Raw genomic sequence first — 25729 nt, 5'->3', positions numbered from 1 at the left:
CATCACTGATTATTTCATGGAAGCAGATTAAATCAATACAGTTACAATTGATACAATTTGGCTCTTCTCTGTGGACTCTGTTGTCTCTCCAGCCCCGTAGACCATTGGATGAAATCTTACCATATACGATGGGATTCTTTGTTTTGCAGAAGTGTCATAATTATCTGTGCCAACATCGAATTTATATGTTGGATGGAACTGTATGGTGTGTTCGTTAAATCCTTTAAATATGGACCCTGGAGGTAAAAGAAAGGGATCGGTATAAGAAGCAGCAAAAATAAAACAAACATTGCATCTGACGTTCATAAAGTCATAAGAATGTGGGGGACATATTACCCATCAGTTCAGTGATTGGATCTGATTCTGTATGTGTGATGTGAAGAATGGATAGCGCTCTGTGTACTAGTAAATATACCACTGTTCTCTGTGGTACAGTACCGGGCTGCCAGAATTCCTTAAAGGGACACTCCGGCAATTTTATTTATACAATATCTTGGCCAATGAATGAATGGTAGGGGTCCTAAATCCTTTTAGGGATATGACCGGCCAATATGTTCTTCAGACACATTCAGTTGCATCATGTATATTATGCACAATACATAGCTCAGCCTTTGGAGTATCTTGGCGTCTTGTGTGCTTATGTCCATACAGTATTTCTATAATACTGTGTGATGGATACTGGATATATGACGGCTTTCACATTTTATGTGTATTGTGTTTGCTTAATAAAACTTTTCTGAATGAAGATTTACCATTGCTCTTGGCTTCGTTGAGCGAGTCAAGCTTCACAAGGCTGCTTATGTCTCTTCCCTCGATGCTTTGGAGGAGAGACTCCACGGTTTTTCGGTCCTCTTTCAGTTGGTAATTGGTCCCCGAACCAAAAGACCCTATCAAAGCGGGTGGTGACGTCAACTGTAGAATCAAATAGACAAGCCCCATAATTAGACTCCATGAAGGCATCGGACCCCCAATGATGGGGAAGGCAGTGAAGAGAATCATAGGCTACAGGTTGATAACTGGTACTCACAGGCGCTGGAATCAGTTCTGGCTGGAAGTTTTTTAGGCAAGTGAAGACCCTCTGTGATGACCTTATAGTCCACAACCCTTTTCTCAGCTGCTCCAACTGTCAACAAAATCTACATATTAGTAAATGTGACTCCTGGAATTTACAAGAATTCCCGGCACAAATCCTTCTATCATCTCATATCAGTTCTCATCACATAGCAGCACTTTACATGTAATATATGGGGAGAGGACACTTACATCTGAGATGGGTGGTGATGAATAGGAACAATGTACCGAATATCGTGAAGGCCACACCCAGGGCTCCCTTGGTTTTTACATAGTGGAACCGTCTGGTTGTCACATGGGCGCTTTCCACTTCTATATAGAAGAATTAAATATAGGAAGAAGGGTCAGTGGTTAGGAGAACTACATAGAACAATTTCTGCTTAAAGGGCTTATACAGCATTAGAAAATCATGTCTTCTATCAAAAACAGCGCCACACTTGCCCACAGATTGTGTGCGGTATTGCAGTTTAGCCTCATTAATATTAATAGAAATGAGATGACATATCAGACATAACCCATGGACGTGTGGGAGAACGTAAGCTATGCAACTATGGAGTCATCTCTCCAATATCCATTACTTCATGTCGTCAAAAGGCGTTCAGGAAAGCAGTTCTACCAACTAGACCATACAAAGCACATATGAGGCATTCCCACTAATGACTCAACTAAAGTAAGTGTAATAATTGGACCCCCAATTCTATAAATGAAAGAAAGATGATCATACCGGAACAAAACCAGATGAGTTCTCTACGAATGAAAATGGTGAGGTAGAGAACGCCATGCCCGGATGAATGATGCATGACGTAGTGGGGTCTAAGGGTCTGCTGTAACTTTAGTTCCCATTCTTGCATACTACAGGGATCAGTGTACAATGTGTCCTCCTCCTGCTATATATACTATACATACTATGGGGCTCAGTGTACAATGTGCCCCTCCTGCTATATATACTATACACACTACAGGGATCAGTGTATAATGTGTCCCTCCTGCTATATATACTATACATACTACAGGGCTCAGTGTATAACGTGTCCCCTCCTGCTATATATATATATACACTATGCATACTACAGGGATCAGTGTATAATGTGCCTCCTCCTGCTATATATATACACTATGCATACTACAGGGCTCAGTGTATAATGTGTCCTTCCCCTGCTATATATACTATACATACTACAGGGATCAGTGTATAATGTGCCCCTCCTGCTATATAAACTATACATACTAAGAAGATCAGTGTATAATGTGTTTCCTGCTACTATATATACTATACATACTACAAGGCTCAGTGTATAATGTGTCCCCCCTCTCTCCTGCTATATATACTATAAATACTACAGGGATCAGTGTATAATGTGTCCCCTCCTGTATATACTATACATAATACAGGGATCACTGTATAACGTGCCCCCCTCTTGCTATATATACTATACATACTACAGGGCTCAGTGTATAATGTGCCCCCTCCTGCAATATTAACTACACATACTACAGCGCTCAGTGTATAACGTGTCCCCCCCCCCCCTGCTATACATACTATACATACTGCAGGGCTCAATGTATAATGTACCCCTCCTGCTATATATACTATACATGCTACAGGGCTCAGTGTATAATGTGCCTCCCCCCCTGCTATATATACTATACATACTACAGGGATCAGTGTATAATGTGCCCCCCTCCTGCTATATATACTATACATACTACCGGGCTCAATGTATAATGCACCCCTCCTGCTATATATACTATACATACTACAGGGCTCAGTGTATAATGTGTCCCTCCTGCTATATATACTATACATACTACAGGGCTCAGTGTATAATGTGGCCCCTCCTGCTATATATACTGTACATACTACAGGGCTTAGTGTATAATGTGCCTCTCCTGCTATATATACTATACATACTACAGTGATCGGTGTATAATATGTCCCCTCCTGCTATATATACTATACATACTACAGGGCTCAATGTATAATGCACCCCTCCTGCTATATATACTATACATACTACAGAGCTCAGTGTATAATGTGTCCCCTCCTGCTATATATACTATACATACTGCAGGGCTCAGTGTATAATATGTCCCCCCCCTGCTATATATACTATACATACTACAGGGATCAGTGTATAATGTCCCCCCTCCTGCTATATATACTATACATACTACCGGGCTCAATGTATAATGCACCCCTCCTGCTATATATACTATACATACTACAGAGCTCAGTGTATAATGTGTCCCCTCCTGCTATATATACTATACATACTGCAGGGCTCAGTGTATAATATGTCCCCCTCCTGCTATATATACTATACATACTACAGGGCTCAGTGTATAATGTGCTCATCCTGCTATATATACTATACATACTACAGGCATCAGTGTATAACGTGCCTCCTCCTGCTATATATACTATACATACTACAGGGCTCACTGTATAATGTGTCCCCCTCCTGCTATATATACTATACATACTACAGGGATCAGTGTATAATGTGACCCTCCTGCTATATACTATACATACTACAGGGATCAGTGTATAATGTGTCCTCCTCCTGCTATATATACTATACATACTACAGGGCTCAGTGTATGATGTCCCACTCCTGCTATATATACTATACATACTACGGGGCTCAGTGTATAATGTGTCCCCTCCTGCTATATATACTATACATACTACAGGGATCAGTGTATAATGTGCCCCCCTCCTGCTATATATGCTATACATACTACAGGGATCAGTGTATAATGTGTCCCTCCTGCTATATATACCATACATACTACAGGGATCAGTTTATAATGTGCCCCTCCTGCTATATATACTATACATACTACAGGGCTCACTGTATAATGTGTCCCCCTCCTGCTATATATACTATACATACTACAGGGCTCAGTGTATAATGTGTTCCCTCCTACTATATATACTATACATACTACAGGGCTCAGTGTATAATGTGCCTCCCTCCTGCTATATATACTATACATACTACAGGGATCAGTGTATAATGTGCCCCTCCTGCTATATATACTATACATACTACAGGGATGAGTGTATAATGTATCCCCTCCTGCAATATATACTATACATACTACAGGGATCAGTGTATAATGTGCCTCCTCCTGCTATATATATACTATACACACTACAGGGATCAGTGTATAATGTGCCCCCTCCTGCTATATATACTATGCATACTACAGAGCTCATTGAATAATGTGTCCCCTCCTGCTATATATACTATACATAATACAGGGCTAAGTGTATGATGTCCCACTCCTGCTATATATACTATATATACGACAGGGATCAGTGTATAATGTGCCCCCTCCTACTATATATACTATACATACTACAGGGATCAGTGTATAATGTGTCCTCCTCCTGCTATATAAACTATACATACTACAGGGATCAGTGTATAATGTGTCCCCTCCTGCTATATATACTATACATACTATAGGGCTCAGTGTATAATCTGTCCCTTTCCTGCTATATATACTATACATACTACAGGGATCAGTGTATAATGTGTCCTCCTCCTGCTATATAAACTATACATACTACAGGGCTCAGTGTATAATGTGTCCCCTCCTGTATATACTATACATACTACAGGGATCAGTATATAATGTGTCCCCGACTGCTATATATACTATACATACTACAGGGATGAGTGTATAATGTATCCCCTCCTGCAATATATACTATATATACTACAGGGATCAGTGTATGATGTGCCCCCTCCTGCTATATATACTATACATACTACAGGGATCAGTGTATAATGTGTTCCCTCCTACTATATATACTATACATAGTAAAGGGCTCAGTGTATAATGTGCCCCCCCCCCCTGCTATATATACTATACATACTACAGGGCTCAATGTATAATGTGTCCCCCTCCTGCTATATATACTATACATACTACAGAGCTCTGTGTATAATGTGTCCCCCTCCTGCTATATATATACTATACATACTACAGGGATCAGTGTATAATGTGCCCCCATCCTGCTATATATACTATACATACTACAGAGCTCAGTGTATAATGTGTCCCAGTCCTGCTATATATACTATATATACTACAGCGATCAGTGTATAATGTGCCCCCCTCCTGCTATATATACTATACATACTACAGGGATCAGTGTATAATGTGTCCCTACTGCTATATATACTATACATACTACAGGGATCAGCGTATAATGTGTCCCCTCCTGCTATATATACTATACATACTACAGGGATCAGTGTATAATGTGTCCCCGTCCTGCTATATAAACTATACATACTACAGGGACCAGTGTATAATGTGTTCTCCTCCTGCTATATATACTATACATACTACGAGGCTCAGTGTACAATGTGCCCCTCCTGCTATATATACTATACATACTACAGGGATCAGTGTATAATGTGTCCCCTCCTGCAATATATACTATACATACTACAGGGCTCAGTGTATAATGTGTCCCCCTCCTGATATATATACTATACACACTCCAGGGATCAGTATATAATGTGCCTCCTCCTGCTATATATATATATATATATATATATATATATATATATATATATATATATATATATATATATATATATACTATACATACTACAGGGATCAGTGTATAATGTGCCCCTCATGCTATATACACCATACATACTACAGGGATCAGTGTATTATGTCCCCCCTCGTGCTATACATACTATACACACTACAGGGCGCAGTGTATAATGTGTCCCCCTCCTGCTATATATACTATACATACTACAGGGCTCGGTGTATAATGTGTCCCCCTCCTGCTATATATACTACACATACTACAGGGATCAGTGTATAATGTGCCCCCCTCCTCCTATATATACTATACATACTACTGGGCTCAGTGTATAATGTGTCCCCCTCCTGCTATATATACTATACACACTACAGGGATCAGTGTATAATGTGCCTCCTCCTGCTATATATATATATATATATATATATACTATACATACTACAGGGATCAGTGTATAATGTGCCCCTCCTGCTATATATACCAAACATACTACAGGGATCAGTGTATAATGTGTCCCCTCCTGTATATACTATACACACTACAGGGATCAGTGTATAATGTGCCTCCTCTTGCTATATATATATACTATACATACTACAGGGATCAGTGTATAATGTGTCCCCCTCCTGCTATATATACTATACACACTACAGGGATCAGTGTATAATGTGCCTCCTCCTGCTATATGTATATACTATACATACTACAGGGATCAGTGTATAATGTGCCCCTCCTGCTATATATACTATACATACTAAGGGGTTCAGTGTATAATGTGTTCCCTCCTGCAATATTAACTATACATACTACAGCGCTCAGTGTATAATGTGTCCCCCCCCCTGCTATACATACTATACATACTACAGGGCTCAATGTATAATGTACCCCTCCTGCTATATATACTATACATGCTACAAGGCTCAGTGTATAATGTGCCTCCCCCCTGCTGTATATACTATACATACTACAGGGCTCAGTGTATAATGTGTCCCCCGTCCTGCTATATATACTATACATACTACAGGGCTCAGTGTATAATGTGTCCCCTCCTGCTATATATACTATACATAATACAGGGCTCAGTGTATAATGTGCCTCTCCTGCTATATATACTATAATACATAGTACAGGGCTCAGTGTATAATGTGCCCCTCCTGCGATATACAACACATACTACGAGGCTCAGTGTACAATGTGCCCCTCCTGCTATATATACTATACATACTACAGGGATCAGTGTATAATGTGTCCCCTCCTGCAATATATACTATACATACTACAGGGCTCAGTGTATAATGTGTCCCCCTCCTGATATATATACTATACACACTACAGGGATCAGTATATAATGTGCCTCCTCCTGCTATATATATATATATATATATATATATATATATATATACTATACATACTACAGGGATCAGTGTATAATGTGCCCCTCATGCTATATATACCATACATACTACAGGGATCAGTGTATTATGTCCCCCCTCGTGCTATACATACTATACACACTACAGGGCACAGTGTATAATGTGTCCCCCTCCTGCTATATATACTATACATACTACAGGGCTCAGTGTATAATGTGTCCCCCTCCTGCTATATATACTATACATACTACAGGGATCAGTGTATAATGTGCCCCCCTCCTCCTATATATACTATACATACTACTGGGCTCAGTGTATAATGTGTCCCCCTCCTGCTATATATACTATACACACTACAGGGATCAGTGTATAATGTGCCTCCTCCTGCTATATATATATATATATACTATACATACTACAGGGATCAGTGTATAATGTGCCCCTCCTGCTATATATACCAAACATACTACAGGGATCAGTGTATAATGTGTCCCCTCCTGTATATACTATACACACTACAGGGATCAGTGTATAATGTGCCTCCTCTTGCTATATATATATACTATACATACTACAGGGATCAGTGTATAATGTGTCCCCCTCCTGCTATATATACTATACACACTACAGGGATCAGTGTATAATGTGCCTCCTCCTGCTATATGTATATACTATACATACTACAGGGATCAGTGTATAATGTGCCCCTCCTGCTATATATACTATACATACTAAGGGGTTCAGTGTATAATGTGTTCCCTCCTGCAATATTAACTATACATACTACAGCGCTCAGTGTATAATGTGTCCCCCCCCCCCCCCCCTGCTATACATACTATACATACTACAGGGCTCAATGTATAATGTACCCCTCCTGCTATATATACTATACATGCTACAAGGCTCAGTGTATAATGTGCCTCCCCCCCTGCTATATATACTATACATACTACAGGGCTCAGTGTATAATGTGTCCCCTCCTGCTATATATACTATACATAATACAGGGCTCAGTGTATAATGTGCCCCTCCTGCGATATATACTATACATACTACAGGGCTCAGTGTATAATGTGCCCCCCCCCCTGCTATATATACTATACATACTACAGGGATCAGTGTATAATGTGTCCACTCCTGCTATATATACTATACATTCTACAGGGATCAGTGTATACTGTGCCCCCCTCCTCCTATATATACTATACATACTACTGGGCTCAGTGTATAATGTGTCCCCTCCTGCTATATATACTATACATAATACAGGGCTCAGTGTATAATGTGCCCCTCCTGCGATATATACTATACATACTACAGGGCTCAGTGTATAATGTGCCCCCCCCCCTGCTATATATACTATACATACTACAGGGATCAGTGTATAATGTGTCCACTCCTGCTATATATACTATACATTCTACAGGGATCAGTGTATAATGTGTCCCCCTCCTTCTATATATAGTATACATACTACGGGCCTCAGTGTATAATGTGCCCCCCTCCTGCTATATATACTATACATACTACAGGGCCCAGTTTATAAGGTGCCCCCTCCTGCTATATATACTATATATGCTACAGGGATCAGTGTATAATGTGCCCCCTCCTGCTATATATACTATACATACTACAGGGATCAGTGTATAATGTGTCGTCCCCCCCCCCCCCCCCTGCTATATATACTATACATACTACAGGGCTCAGTTTATAATGTGTCCCCCCCTGCTATATATACTATACATACTATAGGGCCCAGTGTATAATGTGTTCCCTCCTACTATATATGCTATACATACTACAGGGATCAGTGTATAATGTGCCCCCCTCCTGCTATATATACTATACATACTACAGAGCTTTGTGTATAATGTGTCTCCCTCCTGCTATATATACTGTACATACTACAGGGCTCAGTGTATAATGTGCCCCCTCCTGCTATATATACTATACATACTACAGGGATCAGTGTATAATGTGCCCCCCTCCTGCTATATATACTATACATGCTACAGGGATCAGTGTATAATGTGCCCCTCCTGCTATATATACTATACATACTACAGGGCTCAGTGTATAATGTGCTCCCCCCCTGCTATATATACTATACGTACTACAGGGATCAGTGTATAATGAGCCCCCTCCTGCTATACATACTACGGGGCTCAATGTATAAGGTGCCCCTTCCAGCTATATATACTATACATACTACGGGGCTCAGTGTATAATGTGCCCCCCTCCTGCTATATATACTATGCATACTACAGGGCCCAGTTTATAAGGTGCCCCCTTCTGCTATATATACTATATATACTACAGGGCTCAGTTTATAATGTGTCCCCCTCCTACTATATATACTATACATACTATAGGGCCCAGTGTATAATGTGTTCCCTTCTACTATATATACTATACATACTACAGGGCTCAGTGTATAATGTCCCCCCCCCCCCCCACTATATATACTATACATACTACATGGCCCAATGTATAATGTCCCCTCCTGCCATATATACTATACATACTACGGGGCTCAGTGTATAATGTGCCCCTCCTGTATATACTATACATACTACAGGGCTCAGTGTATAATGTGTCCCCCTCCTGTATATACTATACATACTACAGGGATCAGTGTATAATGTGCCCCCTCCTGCTATATATACTATACATACTACAGGGCTCAGTGTATAATGTGTCCCCCTCCTACTATATATACTATACCTACTACAGGGCTCAGTGTATAATGTGTCCCCTCCTGCTGTATATACTATACATACTACAGGGATCAGTGTATAATGTGTCCCCCTCCTTCTATATATACTATATATACTACAGGGCTCAATGTATAATGTACCCCTCCTGCTATATATACTATACATACTACAGGGCTCGATGTATAATGTACCGCTCCTGCTATATATATATACTATACATACTACAGGGCTCAGTGTATATTGTATTCCTCCTGCGATATATACTATACATACTACAGGGCTCAGTGTATAATGTATTCCTCCTTCTATATATACTAAACATACTACAGGGCTCAGTGTATAATGTGCCACTCCTGCTATATATACTATACATACTACAGGGCTCAGTGTATAATGTGTCCCCTCCTGATATATATACTATACATACTACAGGGCTCAATGTATAATGTACCCCTCCTGCTATATATATATACTATACATACTACAGGGCTCAGTGTATAATGTGCCCCCTCCTGCTATATATACTATACATACTACAGGGCTCAGTGTATAAGGTGTCCCCTCCTGTATACACTATACATACTACATGGCTCAGTGTATAATGTGCCCCCCTCCTGCTATATATACTATACATACTACAGGGATCAGTGTATAATGTGTCCCCCTCCTGCTATATATATAATACATTCTACAGGGCTGAGTGTATAATGTGCCCCTCCTGCTACATATACTATATATACTACAGGGATCAGTGTATAATGTGTCCCCCTCCTGCTATATATACTATACATACTACAGGGCTCAGTGTATAATGTGTCCCCCTCCTGCTATATATACTATACATACTACAGGGATCAGTGTATAATGTGTCCCCCACCTTCAATATATACTATACATACTACAGGGATAAGTGTATAATGTGTCCCCCTCCTGCTATATATACTATATATACTACAGGGCTCAATGTATAATGTACCCCTCCTGCTATATATACTATACATACTACAGGGCTCAATGTATAATGTACCCCTCCTGCTATATATATATACTATACATGCTACAGGGCTCAGTGTATAATGTATTCCTCCTGCTATATATACTATACATACTACAGGGCTCAGTGTATAATGTATTCCTCCTGCTATATATACTAAACATACTACAAGGCTCAGTGTATAATGCCCCCCCCCTCCCCTGCTATATATACTATACATACTACAGGGCTCAGTGTATAATGTGCCCCCTCCTGCAATATTAACTATACATACTACAGCGCTCAGTGTATAACGTGCCCCCCCCCCTGCTATACATACTATACATACTACAGGGCTCAATGTATAATGTGCCTCCCCCCCTGCTATATATACTATACATACTACAGGGATCAGTGTATAATGCGCCCCCTCCTGCTATATATACTATATATACTACCGGGCTCAATCTATAATGCTCCCCTCCTGCTATATATACTATACATACTACAGGGCTCAGTGTATAATGTGTCCCTCCTGCTATATATACTATACATACTACAGGGCTCAGTGTATAATGTGGCCCCTCCTGCTATATATACTATACATACTACAGGGCTCAGTGTATAATGAACCCCTCCTGCTATATATACTATACATACTACAGGCATCAGTGTATAGCGTGCCTCCTCCTGCTATATATACTATACATACTACAGGGCTCAGTGTATAATGTGTCCCCTCCTGCTATATATACACTATACATACTACAGGGCTCAGTGTATAAGGTGTCCTCCTGCTATATATACTATACATACTACAGGGCTCAGTGTATAATGCCCCCCCCCCCCCTGCTATATATACTATACACACTACAGGGCTCAGTGTATAATGTGTCCCCTTCCTGCTATATATACTATACATACTTCAGGGCTCAGTGTATAATGTGTCCTCCTCCTGCTTTATATACTATACATACTACAGGGCTCAGTGTATAATGTGTCCCCCTCCTGCTATATATACTATACAAACTACAGGGCTCAATGTATAATGTACCGCTCCTGCTATATATATATATACTATACATACTACAGGGCTCAGTGTATAATGTATTCCTCCTGCGATATATACTATACATACTACAGGGCTCAGTGTATAATGTATTCCTCCTTCTATATATACTAAACATACTACAGGGCTCAGAGTATAATGTGCCACTCCTGCTATATATACTATACATACTACAGGGCTCAGTGTATAATGTGTCCCCTCCTGATATATATACTATACATACTACAGGGCTCAATGTATAATGTACCCCTCCTGCTATATATATATACTATACATACTACAGGGCTCAGTGTATAATGTGCCCCCTCCTGCTATATATACTATACATACTACAGGGCTCAGTGTATAAGGTGTCCCCTCCTGTATATACTATACATACTACATGGCTCAGTGTATAATGTGCCCCCCTCCTGCTATATATACTATACATACTACAGGGATCAGTGTATAATGTGTCCCCCTCCTGCTATATATATAATACATTCTACAGGGCTGAGTGTATAATGTGCCCCTCCTGCTACATATACTATATATACTACAGGGATCAGTGTTTAATGTGTCCCCCTCCTGCTATATATACTATACATACTACAGGGCTCAGTGTATAATGTGTCCCCCTCCTGCTATATATACTATACATACTACAGGGCTCAGTGTATAATGTGTCCCCCTCATCCTATATATACTTTACATACTACAGGGATCAGTGTATAATGAGCCCCCCCCCCCTCCTGCTATATATACTATACATACTACAGGGCTCAGTGTATAATGTGTCCCCTCCTGATATATATACTATACATACTACAGTGATCAGTGTATAATGTGTCCTCCTTCTGCTATATATACTATACATACTACAGGGCTCAATGTATAATGTACCCCTCCTGCTATATATACTATACACACTACAGGGATCAGTGTATAATGTGTCCCCCTCCTGCTATATATACTATACATACTGCAGGGATCAGTGTATAATGTGTGCCCTACTGATATATATACTATCCATACCACAGGGATCAGTGTATAATGTGTCCCCTCCTGCTATATATATACTATATATACTACAGGGATCAGTGTATAATGTGCCCCTCCTGTATATACTATACATACTACAGGGATCAGTGTATAATGTGCCCCTCCTGTATATACTATACATACAACAGGGATCAGTGTATAGTGTGCCCCCCTCCAGCTATATATACTATACATACCACAGGGATCAGTGTATGATGTGTCCCCTCCTGCTATATATACTATACATACTACTGGGATCAGTGTATAATGTGCCCCTCCTGTATATACTATACATACTACAGGGACCAGTGTATAATGTGTCCCCTCCTGCTATATATACTATACATACTACAGGGATGAATGTATAATGTGTCCCCCTCTTTCTATATATACTATACATACTACAAGGATCAGTGTATAATGTGTCCCCCTCCTTCTATATACAGTATACTATACATACTACAGGGCTCAGTGTATAATGTGTCCCCCTCCTGCTGTATATACTATACATACTACAGGGATCAGTGTATAATGTGTCCCCCACCTTCAATATATACTATACATACTACAGGGCTCAGTGTATAATGTGTCCCCCACCTTCAATATATACTATACATACTACAGGGCTCAGTGTATAATGTGTCCCCTCCTGATATATATACTATACATACTACAGGGCTCAATGTATAATGTACCCCTCCTGCTATATATATATACTATACATACTACAGGGCTCAGTGTATAATGTGCCCCCTCCTGCTATATATACTATACATACTACAGGGCTCAGTGTATAAGGTGTCCCCTCCTGTATATACTATACATACTACATGGCTCAGTGTATAATGTGCCCCCCTCCTGCTATATATACTATACATACTACAGGGATCAGTGTATAATGTGTCCCCCTCCTGCTATATATATAATACATTCTACAGGGCTGAGTGTATAATGTGCCCCTCCTGCTACATATACTATATATACTACAGGGATCAGTGTTTAATGTGTCCCCCTCCTGCTATATATACTATACATACTACAGGGCTCAGTGTATAATGTGTCCCCCTCCTGCTATATATACTATACATACTACAGGGCTCAGTGTATAATGTGTCCCCCTCATCCTATATATACTTTACATACTACAGGGATCAGTGTATAATGAGCCCCCCCCCCCCCTCCTGCTATATATACTATACATACTACAGGGCTCAGTGTATAATGTGTCCCCTCCTGATATATATACTATACATACTACAGTGATCAGTGTATAATGTGTCCTCCTTCTGCTATATATACTATACATACTACAGGGCTCAATGTATAATGTACCCCTCCTGCTATATATACTATACACACTACAGGGATCAGTGTATAATGTGTCCCCCTCCTGCTATATATACTATACATACTGCAGGGATCAGTGTATAATGTGTACCCTACTGATATATATACTATCCATACCACAGGGATCAGTGTATAATGTGTCCCCTCCTGCTATATATATACTATATATACTACAGGGATCAGTGTATAATGTGCCCCTCCTGTATATACTATACATACTACAGGGATCAGTGTATAATGTGCCCCTCCTGTATATACTATACATACAACAGGGATCAGTGTATAGTGTGCCCCCCTCCAGCTATATATACTATACATACCACAGGGATCAGTGTATGATGTGTCCCCTCCTGCTATATATACTATACATACTACTGGGATCAGTGTATAATGTGCCCCTCCTGTATATACTATACATACTACAGGGACCAGTGTATAATGTGTCCCCTCCTGCTATATATACTATACATACTACAGGGATGAATGTATAATGTGTCCCCCTCTTTCTATATATACTATACATACTACAAGGATCAGTGTATAATGTGTCCCCCTCCTTCTATATACAGTATACTATACATACTACAGGGCTCAGTGTATAATGTGTCCCCCTCCTGCTATATATACTATACATACTACAGGGCTCAGTGTATAATGTGTCCCCTCCTGCTGTATATACTATACATACTACAGGGATCAGTGTATAATGTGTCCCCCACCTTCAATATATACTATACATACTACAGGGATCAGTGTATAATGTGTCCCCCTCCTGCTATATATACTATATATACTACAGGGCTCAATGTATAATGTACCCCTCCTGCTATATATACTATACATACTACAGGGCTCAATGTATAATGTACCCCTCCTGCTATATATATATACACTATACATGCTACAGGGCTCAGTGTATAATGTATTCCTCCTGCTATATATACTATACATACTACAGGGCTCAGTGTATAATGTATTCCTCCTGCTATGTATACTAAACATACTACAAGGCTCAGTGTATAATGCCCCCCCCCTCCCCTGCTATATATACTATACATACTACAGGGCTCAGTGTATAATGTGCCCCCTCCTGCAATATTAACTATACATACTACAGCGCTCAGTGTATAACGTGCCCCCCCCCTGCTATACATACTATACATACTACAGGGCTCAATGTATAATGTGCCTCCCCCCCTGCTATATATACTATACATACTACAGGGATCAGTGTATAATGCGACCCTCCTGCTATATATACTATATATACTACCGGGCTCAATCTATAATGCTCCCCTCCTGCTATATATACTATACATACTACAGGGCTCAGTGTATAATGTGTCCCTCCTGCTATATATACTATACATACTACAGGGCTCAGTGTATAATGTGGCCCCTCCTGCTATATATACTATACATACTACAGGGCTCAGTGTATAATGTACCCCTCCTGCTATATATACTATACATACTACAGGCATCAGTGTATAGCGTGCCTCCTCCTGCTATATATACTATACATACTACAGGGCTCAGTGTATAATGTGTCCCCTCCTGCTATATATATACTATACATACTACAGGGCTCAGTGTATAAGGTGTCCTCCTGCTATATATACTATACATACTACAGGGCTCAGTGTATAATGCCCCCCCCCCCTGCTATATATACTATACACACTACAGGGCTCAGTGTATAATGTGTCCCCCTCCTGCTATATATACTATACATACTACAGGGCTCAGTGTATAATGTGTCCTCCTCCTGCTTTATATACTATACATACTACAGGGCTCAGTGTATAATGTGTCCCCCTCCTGCTATATATACTATACATACTACAGGGCTCAGTGTATAATGTGCCCCCCTCCTGCTTTATATACTATACATACTACAGGGCTCAGTGTATAATGTGCCCCCTCCTGCTATATATACTATACATACTACAGGGCTCAGTGTATAATGCCCCCCCCCCCCTGCTATATATACTATACATATATTACATGTAGTAACACTTTCACTGCCAGCTCTCTGTGTGAGGAGTACTTGTGCCGGCAGTGAAGGGGTTACAGCAGCCATTTCCGGCCCTCAGACTGCAGCTACTCCCATGTTCAGCTGAAGGTGCTGTCAGGAGGAGAAGGCGGAACCATAAAGCTGATCTAAGCGGAGGTCGGTGCTGTCACAAGTGGTGTCATCGGCGGTGTGAGGTAAGTGGCTGCTGTGTCCTCCTGCATACACGTCTTGTAGTGGCAGCTGCTCGCTGTCTGACTGCAGGCTGGTTACAGGAAGTTGGTTGTGATGGAGTAGGAAGCTGTGAGAGACGCTGCAGGCGGATGTCTGAGGTATTGGGGGCTACTGGGATGGAGGGATAGCTGAGGTACTGGGGGCTACGGAGGTACTGGGGTGGTGGGCTATCTTGAGGTACCGTGGGGGCCACTGAGGCGGCGGGACAGCTGGGGTACCGTGGGGGCCACTGAGGCGGCGGGACAGCTGGGGTACCGTGGGGGCCACTGAGGCGGCGGGACAGCTGGGGTACCGTGGGGGCCACTGAGGCGGCGGGACAGCTGGGGTACCGTGGGGGCCACTGAGGCGGCGGGACAGCTGGGGTACCGTGGGGGCCACTGAGGCGGCGGGACAGCTGGGGTACCGTGGGGGCCACTGAGGCGGCGGGACAGCTGGGGTACTGATGCAGTTGGTGTTTGAGGTTTATCTGAGATATTGATGGGTTTTGGGGTGATGTGCACTCCTGGGGTACTGACGGGCACTTGGGTGGCAGGAGGTCTGAGGTATTAAGGGGCTCTGGGGTGACTGGATATCTCGGATATTGTTGGGCGCTCTGAAGTTTTTAGGGGCTCTAGGGATGTCTGTGGTCTTGAGGGGTGCTCTGAGGTACTGGGGGGCTCTAGGGAGGTCTCGGGTCCTGAGGGGTGCTCTGGGGTACTGAGGAGGTCTGAGGGGCTCTAGGGATGTCTGTGGTCTTGAGGGGTGCTGTGGGGTATTGAGGAGGTCTGAGGTACTGAGGGGCTCTAGGGTGACTGGATATCTGGAATACTGATGGGCGCTCGCGGGAGGTCCTGAGGGGCTCTGGGGTAGCGGGAGATCCTGAGAGGCTCTGGGGAGGTTTGGCGTCTTGAGGGGTGCTCTGGATTACTGATGGGTGCTCTGAGGTCTTGAGGCTCTGGTATCAGGAAGGTCTGTGGTGCGGAGGGGCTCTGACGGCAGGATGTTTGGGGTACTGATGGGTGTTGTGGGCAGGCGGGAGGTCTGAGGGGCTCAGGGCGGTGGGTTTTGTGGGATAGGTTAGTCACAGCCATGTAGGCCAATCTGTGATGTCCCACTGGTCTCCCGTGACTGGGCTGTGCTGTGGCTTCTCCGGGTCTGTCAGCAAGTCCCTGGATGGAGCGAATGTCGGTGGTTCTGTGTAAACACGGCCACCACCCGGTGACGAGGAGAGCTCCTTCACTAGTCTCTTTGTTTCATCTCACCTAAAAATAGTTGCCCTGATTATAGTTTGGTGTAAATGGGTAATTGCCGCCTCTCCACCACTAGTAAAACCACATCACAGGGAGGTGTGCCCGGAGCTGGGGTGCGCCTACCACTCAATGCTGTTTTGGCTTTGGCTGTTTTTTTTTGTTTACCGTTTTTGCTCTCTTAAAGGGCTGTTCCAGAGACTGAAGAACATTTTTCCCAACTTCCCTATGACTTCCCGTAGGCTCTGAGCTCGGCCGATACTCTGCGAATGTCCACTGTCATCTTTCGCTTGCAGATGATAAACAGTCCTGAAATCCACAGGACATTAAGTTGCTGTTTGATGCGGACTTCGTGGCATTTTTTTGGTTAATGATGCGTTTTTCTTCCACTTTTGTAGACAAAAACATCACCAACTCATTTAGCTGAGATTTCAGAACGCTGGAAACTCTGCAGCGCATCCGTCGCTTGTGAACATCACCTTATTGCCTTTATTCCAAACCCCCATCTCCTGTACATCATTGGAGCGCTCCTTCTGTGAACCCTTTTCATGCCGCAATCAACATTGATCGTGGCATGTTGGTGGGTGACAGCGGCGATCGCTCTTCTCACTGATCCCTGATGTTGCAGCAGACGGCCAGCTGTTACTCACAGCCTGTAACAGCGGCCAGGAGCAAACGTTTGGGGAGGGAGACAGCAGGGAACAAAATGATGGGTCATGATAGCTCTACCATCTCCCCTCGTCACACTCCAAAACACGGTCTGTCCCAACAGCATGCAAGGGTAAAGGCTAACAGCCGTGCCAGTAGAGACGATAACTTATCTGTTTACGTGACGCCAGTGCCCCTTTCTAGTAATAAGTCAAAGTATAGCTCTAAAACCAGAAGCACAATGTTTTTACTGGATGATTCCAACTTTGATTTTTGTGGTACATTACTGCAGCAGTCTCAAATACAATACCACTGGCACCTTCTCCTTTCACCACCTTTCTCAAGATCCAGTCATCAGTCTCGGTTATCTGATGGAAGGTTCTGGGGAGAGCGCTCCTGGCATGGAGAGACAAATGCAAGTAATACTTTCTTGCTCTTCACTCCCCTTCCTTGCTGACATAGCGACATTCATGGAGCAAAACGCTCACACCAGACTTTTCCTCCGACTTGCAGTAGAAGAGTCGGTGCTGTCCCTCTACTCCATAGTTAAGCAGGGGAGTGTGTGGCATTCTTTGCAAACTCCTACTTCAAGAACAGCAGTTCACTTCAGGTTTCCCGAGGGGATGCATCTCCAAAGCCAAAATGAGATAAGACTGGGCCTAACCCACACGAATGCACAAGGACAAATCCATATGGGGTGGACAAGCACAGAACTAGAGGGTCCCTAACCCTAGAGGTTACTCTGGCCACTACACGTGCTCCTGCTATGGATGGCACAAGCTGACAGCCCACCTCATACATGGATGTAAGTTTACTTCCTGTTGTGGCGTGTACCAGCCACCCAGCTTGTAAATTTGCGTCCTATAGCATAAAGGGGTTAATGCTCATTGGTCCCTGAAAACACATGTGAGTGATCCTCCACTGAACAGTCCCTGCTGGACTTTGAAGAAGGCTCACTGTTACCATCTCTGGCTGGTTGTGGCCCAGTGAGAGACTGCGGCAGTGAGTGTGAAGTGGGGTATGGGCCGGCTGGTTGGGGATGGTGGTGGGTACAGGTTCCCCCTATACGCAGGGGGGGAGCTAGCTACATGCTGTGGGCGGAGAGTGGACAGCTACATGCTGTGGGCGGAGAGTGGACAGCAGGGCCCGCCCCCATGACTCAGAGCTCCCAGTCTAACTTCAGAGTATTAGGAGGTGTAGTTATTCTGGACCACCACAGCTCCTTGGGGGCAGTAGATATCCTTGTCCTTGGGCCGTGCTGCTGCGGGCCGCATTAATCTGATGGCTGGATCCCTTTAAGCAGACAAATCTATGCTACCATCTTATCTGCTTGTCATGGCCACTAGTACAAGTGAAGAGCGATATCTGATCGTCCCGAAATGTGACTATTCAGAAGTCTGTTTTAATGCAGTTACTGTACATACTGGCAGATGATTTAAAGCGACCTTCCAGCTTCAGGCAAAAGTCGGCCCCAGGACCGGAGGGTGCAAGTGGTGCGTTACCAGCGCTCGCTCTTCTCTGATGCACCCACCCGCCTCCGTTCCCAATAAACAGGCAGTCAGTCATAGACAAGCGACTGCCTGTTCACACGGGCTGATCCATCGTTTGGGTTTCTTGTTTGCCGTTCAATCGGGGCATCATTTACACTGAATGATTGGCAGGTTTTAAAATGGCCCTAATAAGGGCAGCTTCACGTGGGCGGATTCCAATTGTGGAATCTGTGGCAAAATGCAGGCACTAGGGCTAATGGAGGAGTGAGAAGCATATCAGCTCGGCTCCCGCTTCCAGCACCAATTAACCCCTTATGTGGATGTCCCAGACCCGGCTACCAGCAAGCATGGCGAGGGGGAAGAGACGAGGGACACCTCAAGCCTCCTCAGACAACCCCAGGAGAAGCATAGCGACGTTTTTGAAGAAAACAGCGGGAGCGGAGGTCCGAGCCGCCGCGGCCAAGATGGCGCCCGCAACTTTTACAGAGCGGCACCCCAGCTCTGACTCCGAGCAGGACCAGCCGATCGAGGGGAGAGCCTGCGGGAAAACCAGCGCCCGAGGCAGCAGCAGCCCGTACATGACAGCTGGAGCCTCTGAAAGCCGACAGGAGGCAGACAGCGGGGAGACACCAGCGGGAGGTGAGAGGACGGAGCTCACTGAAGCCGGCACAGCAGGGAGGAGCAGTGAAGCGGCGAGCAGGAACGGAGTCCCTGCATCCAAGGCAACAGGGGGGGTGAGTGATATCAGCGGGCTAACCCCAGGGGAGAGAGGAGACAGCAGCAGCTCGGAGCCCGAGCTCCCCGGAGCTCAGACAGCCCCCCCCCTCAGTGGTACTGCATAGAACTCCAGGGGACAAAGCGACAGGGCACTGGATGTCTGAGGCAGAAAGCCCCCACCAGACCAGCTCGTCAGAGGGGTCCCCTGTGCCACAGAGGGACAAGAAAACACTCCCCACGAGCAACAAGCCGCAAGCGGGGGACGAAACTACACAGGGACACCCGCAAGGAATGGAGAAAGGGAAAGAACCCCCACAGCAAGATCCCCCCCTGCCAAGAGGGTCCTCAGCACCCAGCTCCCCGCCACGGAGCAGCTCCCCACTTCTACACAGCTCCGCAGCTCAATCCCCAGGGCAGAGTGACCCCAATAACGGCCTTGCAAGCAGTCCTCACCCCAAAGGCGCAGGCACTGCGACGCCCCAACTAAACCAGGGCTCTCCAAAGCCACAAAGAAGCAACACAAGACAGTTGAGACAGACCGACCCCCAGCCCGCTACCAAACCCAAGACCACCCGCTGGCCAAACGCTCAAGACGACACCGGCCATAGAGAGAGGCATCCACCCGCCCACAGACAACTGGCCCAGAACACAGCCCCCAACCCCCATCATCTGGCGGAGGAGGAGGACAACTGGGATTGGAAGAAGCACCTGAAGGCCTTACCGACGCAGCACCATATAGATGCTTTGTTCCAACAACTAGAAGCAGCCCGCAAGGAAGACGTGGCTTCCCTTCAGCATGAGATTCGGCAAATAGGCCAGAGGGTCGAGGCAGTGGAGGAGGCTCAAGAGAAAGTCACTGAAACACTCGAATCCCACAACCAGGAACTGCATTTACATTCCCAACAGATCCTGGACTTGCAGACCCACATAGACGACTTGGAAAATCGTCACCGCAGGAATAACCTGCGAATCAGAGGCCTCACCGAGGAAATCGAACCATCTCAACTGGAAACCTGGGCCCAGTCCTTTTTTAATAATATACTAAAAAGACCAGAGTCCTCCTCCATGGAAATGGACAGAATCCATAGATCGCTCGGCCCTAAATCCTCTGACCCCGGCAGACCCAGGGACGTGATCTGCCGAATCCATTTTTACAAGGATAAAGACCTGATACTACAAAAAATGCGCCACATCAAAGACTTGAACTACAAGGGCTCCCCGATTCAGATCCTCCCAGACCTCTCGCGTCGAACCCTACAGCTGCGCAGGGCGCTAAGGCCCCTGCTGACTCTTCTACAAGAAAAAGAGATCCCGTACCGCTGGGGTTTCCCTTTCCAGCTCCACGCAACAAGGAACGGCAAGACAACAACCTTCAGAGGCCTAGGGGATCTACCAAATTTCCTAGGCACCTTAGAACTCCCAGTGGTCCGACTTCCGGATTGGCCGTCACCAAGTGCCCTCCCAACGTTGCCCCCCAGGAACACCTGGCAGACTGCGACAAAAAGCTCCAGACGAGGCAGAAAAGACCCCCACAAGGAAGGGAGGAACAACACCAGAGGCGACACGGGAGACTGAATCAGCCGGACTGATAAATATAGCGCTATATGCTCTGCTTTCACCCTGGCTCTTCATCTCACCCATCCGCTTCTGCCATACTTGCGCCCCCCCCCCCCCCTCCCTTGATCTTGAGGCTTCCCGCCCGGCGAAACCTGAGGCGCCGGACCGGGAAAACAATGCAGAGAAAACCTGACCTGGCCGGGTCTGGTTCTGTCCACATATATCATTGATAGGTCCGGGTAAACACCTGGACAACACAACACGAGAGGTTGGTCAGCGGGAGGAGCCCGCCCCTCTCTGGCCCCCACTCTCCCACTTAGGGTTTACAGCCTATTGAAGCTGTAATTAACTGCCTAGGTTAGGCAGACTGTTAGTTCTAAGGGGTACATAGCGACCCCCTTTTGTTAATGTTTAAATTTGTGCTCTATGTTGCCCCCTATGTTTTCCCCCATCTTTCTCTTTCCTCATGTGTCACCCTTCTGTCCGACCCTACCCCCCTCCCCCCCCAGGGGGAGACAGGAGGCACATACCCACTCCTCTCACCAAATTGTAAATGGCAAACCTAACCTTCTGCTCTTATAACACTAAGGGTCTGAACAGCCCGCAGAAGAGAAGACAGCTTATATACCATCTCCATAGAAAAAAGGTGATGGTAGCCATGCTACAAGAGACCCATTTCAAAGCGGGGTGTGTGCCCACCTGCTCCTCCTCTTACTATCCCTCCTGGCTACACGGTCCTGACCCCCTGAGAAAGGCGGGAGGAGTTTCCATCGCCTTACATAGGACCCTTCAGAGCCAACAAATCGACTCATTGATCGACCCTGGAGGCAGGTATATTTTTCTTAAGTTAGAAATTTTAGGCATTGTAATAACTTTCGCCAATATCTACCTCCCAAACCAGAACCAAGTTCCAGCCGGAATTAGAATACTGAAGGCCCTAGCCAACTTCGCGGACGGGTCGAGAGTGATCCTGGGCGGAGATCTCAACATGGTAATGGACCCCATCTCAGACTCCTCCTCGGGTAAGTCCTCCGTCTCCCGATCGGCAACCAGGGCCCTCAAGAAACATTTAGACACACTGCAATTAGTAGATCTTTGGCGAATCTTACATCCAGAGAAGCAGGACTTCACTTTCCATTCAGCAGCTCACAACTCCTATAGCAGGATAGACTACCTCCTGATATCACACAGTCTCCTAGACAGCATTCCGTCCTGCTCCCACGGAGATATTCTGTGGTCAGATCATGCACCTGTATACGGAAGCCTAGCGGGGTGGGGCCCCACTCCAAGATGCCAATCTTGGAGATTAAATGACAATCTTCTGAGAGACCCCATCTGCGTCGCGGCATTAAGAAAGGAGATAGAAGCCTTTAAAGAGACGCACCAGCTAGACCAAACCCCTGCGCCAATTAAATGGGAGGCACTTAAGTGTTTATTAAGAGGAGTGCTAATCTCCCAAGGCGCCAGACTCAAAAAAGAAAGATCCACCACCCTCTCAGGCCTACTGGCATCCCTGAGGGCCAAAGAAGCTGATAACAAACGTCAACAAAGCGAAGTCTTGAGAACAGAGATCTCCTCTATCAGGCAGCAAATTCTTGAGATCCTGGACCAAAGATCCCTGGCCCTCAGAGACAGGCTCAGAAGAGGGTCCTTTGAATATGGGGATAAATGCGGGAACCATTTGGCCAGAACCCTCCACCCCAGAGCGCCACTCTCATATATAACCAAAATTCAATCCTCCAACGGCCACATAATACATAACACCAAAGGTATCCTAGAGGAATTTAAATCCTACTATGATAAACTATACAATATAAATGAGGACACACAATCCTCGACATCACCTCCTATGAGAGAAATAGATTCTTACTTATCCAACCACGCCCCCAAGAGACTGACGCCAGCGGAGGCAGACGAACTAGAACTAGATTTTTCTTCCCAAGAGCTACTTGGCATAATCCAAAATCTAAAAGTAAACAAGAGCCCAGGGCCAGACGGCTACACGGCTAGATTCTACAAATTATTTGCTGAAGAGCTCTCTCCAATAGCCGTGGAAGCCTTCAATGCAGTAAATAGAGGACACCCGTTCCCCCAACAGGCACTACAAGCTCACATCGCTATCATTCTTAAACAGGGCAAGGACTCCTCGGCCTGCGGAAGCTACAGACCAATATCCTTAATAAATGTTGATATAAAGATGTTCGCCAAGCTGATAGCAAATAGACTGCAAAATCATATCCCAAAGCTGATTCATTTGGAGCAAGTCGGTTTTGTCCCGGGCAGAGAGTCACGAGACAACACCATCAAGACGATGTCCCTGATAGCCAGAGCCAAAGAATCAAAAAAACCCTTATGCCTCTTGTCAATCGACGCCGAAAAGGCGTTCGACAGGGTGAGCTGGAACTTCCTCTCCGCCACCCTGGGGGCAATCGGACTAGGACCACGGATGCGCCAGTGGATCATGGCGCTCTACAAAGACCCCACAGCTAGGATCAGGGTAAATGGGACCCTGTCAGACCCACTTAAAGTCAGCAACGGGACAAGGCAGGGGTGCCCCCTCTCCCCCTTCCTATATATTTTGACCATGGAGACCCTAGCTAACGCCATCCGAAGTAACGATTCGATAAGAGGCATCAGGGTCGGCTCCGCCGAACACAAAATGGCACTATTTGCTGACGATTTGTTGCTGTACCTGTCCAACCCCCGAGTCAGTATGCCCGTACTGTTAAAGGAATTTGAAAAGTTTGGAAGGGTTAATAATTATAAGATCAATGCGCAGAAGTCAGAGGCCCTTAACGTCACACTTCCGCAGGCCGAGGTCTCCCACTTGAAATCGGTGCTCCCGTTCCGCTGGGTCAGCTCTCACCTAAAATATTTGGGGGCCAACATTCCAACCGACCTATCACTCTCCTTTAAACTAAATTTCATCCCTTTTGCCGAAAATCTGGAGAGGGATCTGGGCAAGTGGAGTCCCCTATACCTCTCTTGGAACGGCCGGGTAAACGCAATCAAAATGGATGTTCTGCCCAAATTCCTTTATCTATGCCAAACTATCCCGATAGGGCTCCCAAGAACCTTCCTGAAAAAAATCAGATCCTTGATCACGGACTTTGTCTGGAGGGGACGTAAACCGCGCATGCGATATTCGCTGCTGACGAGGAGTAAGGAAAGGGGAGGCCTAGGCCTACCGGACTTCTCCCTCTACCACAAGGCTAGTATCGCAAACTGCGTGCACGATATCCTCAAAAATAGAAGATCTAGACTCTGGGTCGACATCGAACACGAGGGAGAAATAGACGGTCTATACGGAGCTCCTTGGATCCCCCCCAAAGGGGTAAAACACATCCCCAACATCTCTCCCTTCGGACTACTCCTATTCAAAACATGGGCGAGTTTCGCCCCGAGACATGGACTGGTCTCTGTCCCAGGCCCTCTAACCCCGCTTCTGGCAAACCCCTCATTTGACGCAACTTTAAGACAGAAGGGCCTGCTGGCCATCTCAGTAGACCCGCTCCCCAGAGTGAGGGACGTAGTGTCTCAGATGGGTCTGAAACCCATGACCGAGATCCTAAACCAGCACCCATCTCAGCCAGGATTCTGGCTTCAGTATTTGCAATTGAGAGGATTTGTGAGCTCGCTGACACCGAAAGAAAACCTGACGGCGCCCCTAAAGGCGTTTGAACAACTCTGTATG

At 44.9% G+C, this 25729-nt stretch overlaps 1 protein-coding gene across 2 annotated transcripts in view; it reads left to right on the top strand.

Moving 5' to 3' along the window:
* Window positions 1-16218: 16218 nt before the first annotated feature.
* INPP1 (inositol polyphosphate-1-phosphatase) overlaps window positions 16219-25729 on the top strand; it is a 28849-nt gene continuing 19338 nt past the window's right edge. The window contains exon 1 of one of the 2 annotated variants that reach the window (XM_066577092.1): window positions 16219-16360. The gene's annotated coding sequence lies outside the window, so the exon portion shown is untranslated. Of the gene's footprint in view, window positions 16361-16393; window positions 16496-25729 lie in introns of those variants that run through there. The other variant, XM_066577093.1, reaches the window with a different exon arrangement.

The sequence above is a fragment of the Eleutherodactylus coqui genome, chromosome 8 (assembly GCF_035609145.1).
Source record: "Eleutherodactylus coqui strain aEleCoq1 chromosome 8, aEleCoq1.hap1, whole genome shotgun sequence".
NCBI lineage: Eukaryota > Metazoa > Chordata > Amphibia > Anura > Eleutherodactylidae > Eleutherodactylus > Eleutherodactylus coqui.
Note: the sequence above shows the minus strand (reverse complement) of the source record. Positions and strands in the feature narration are given on the sequence as shown.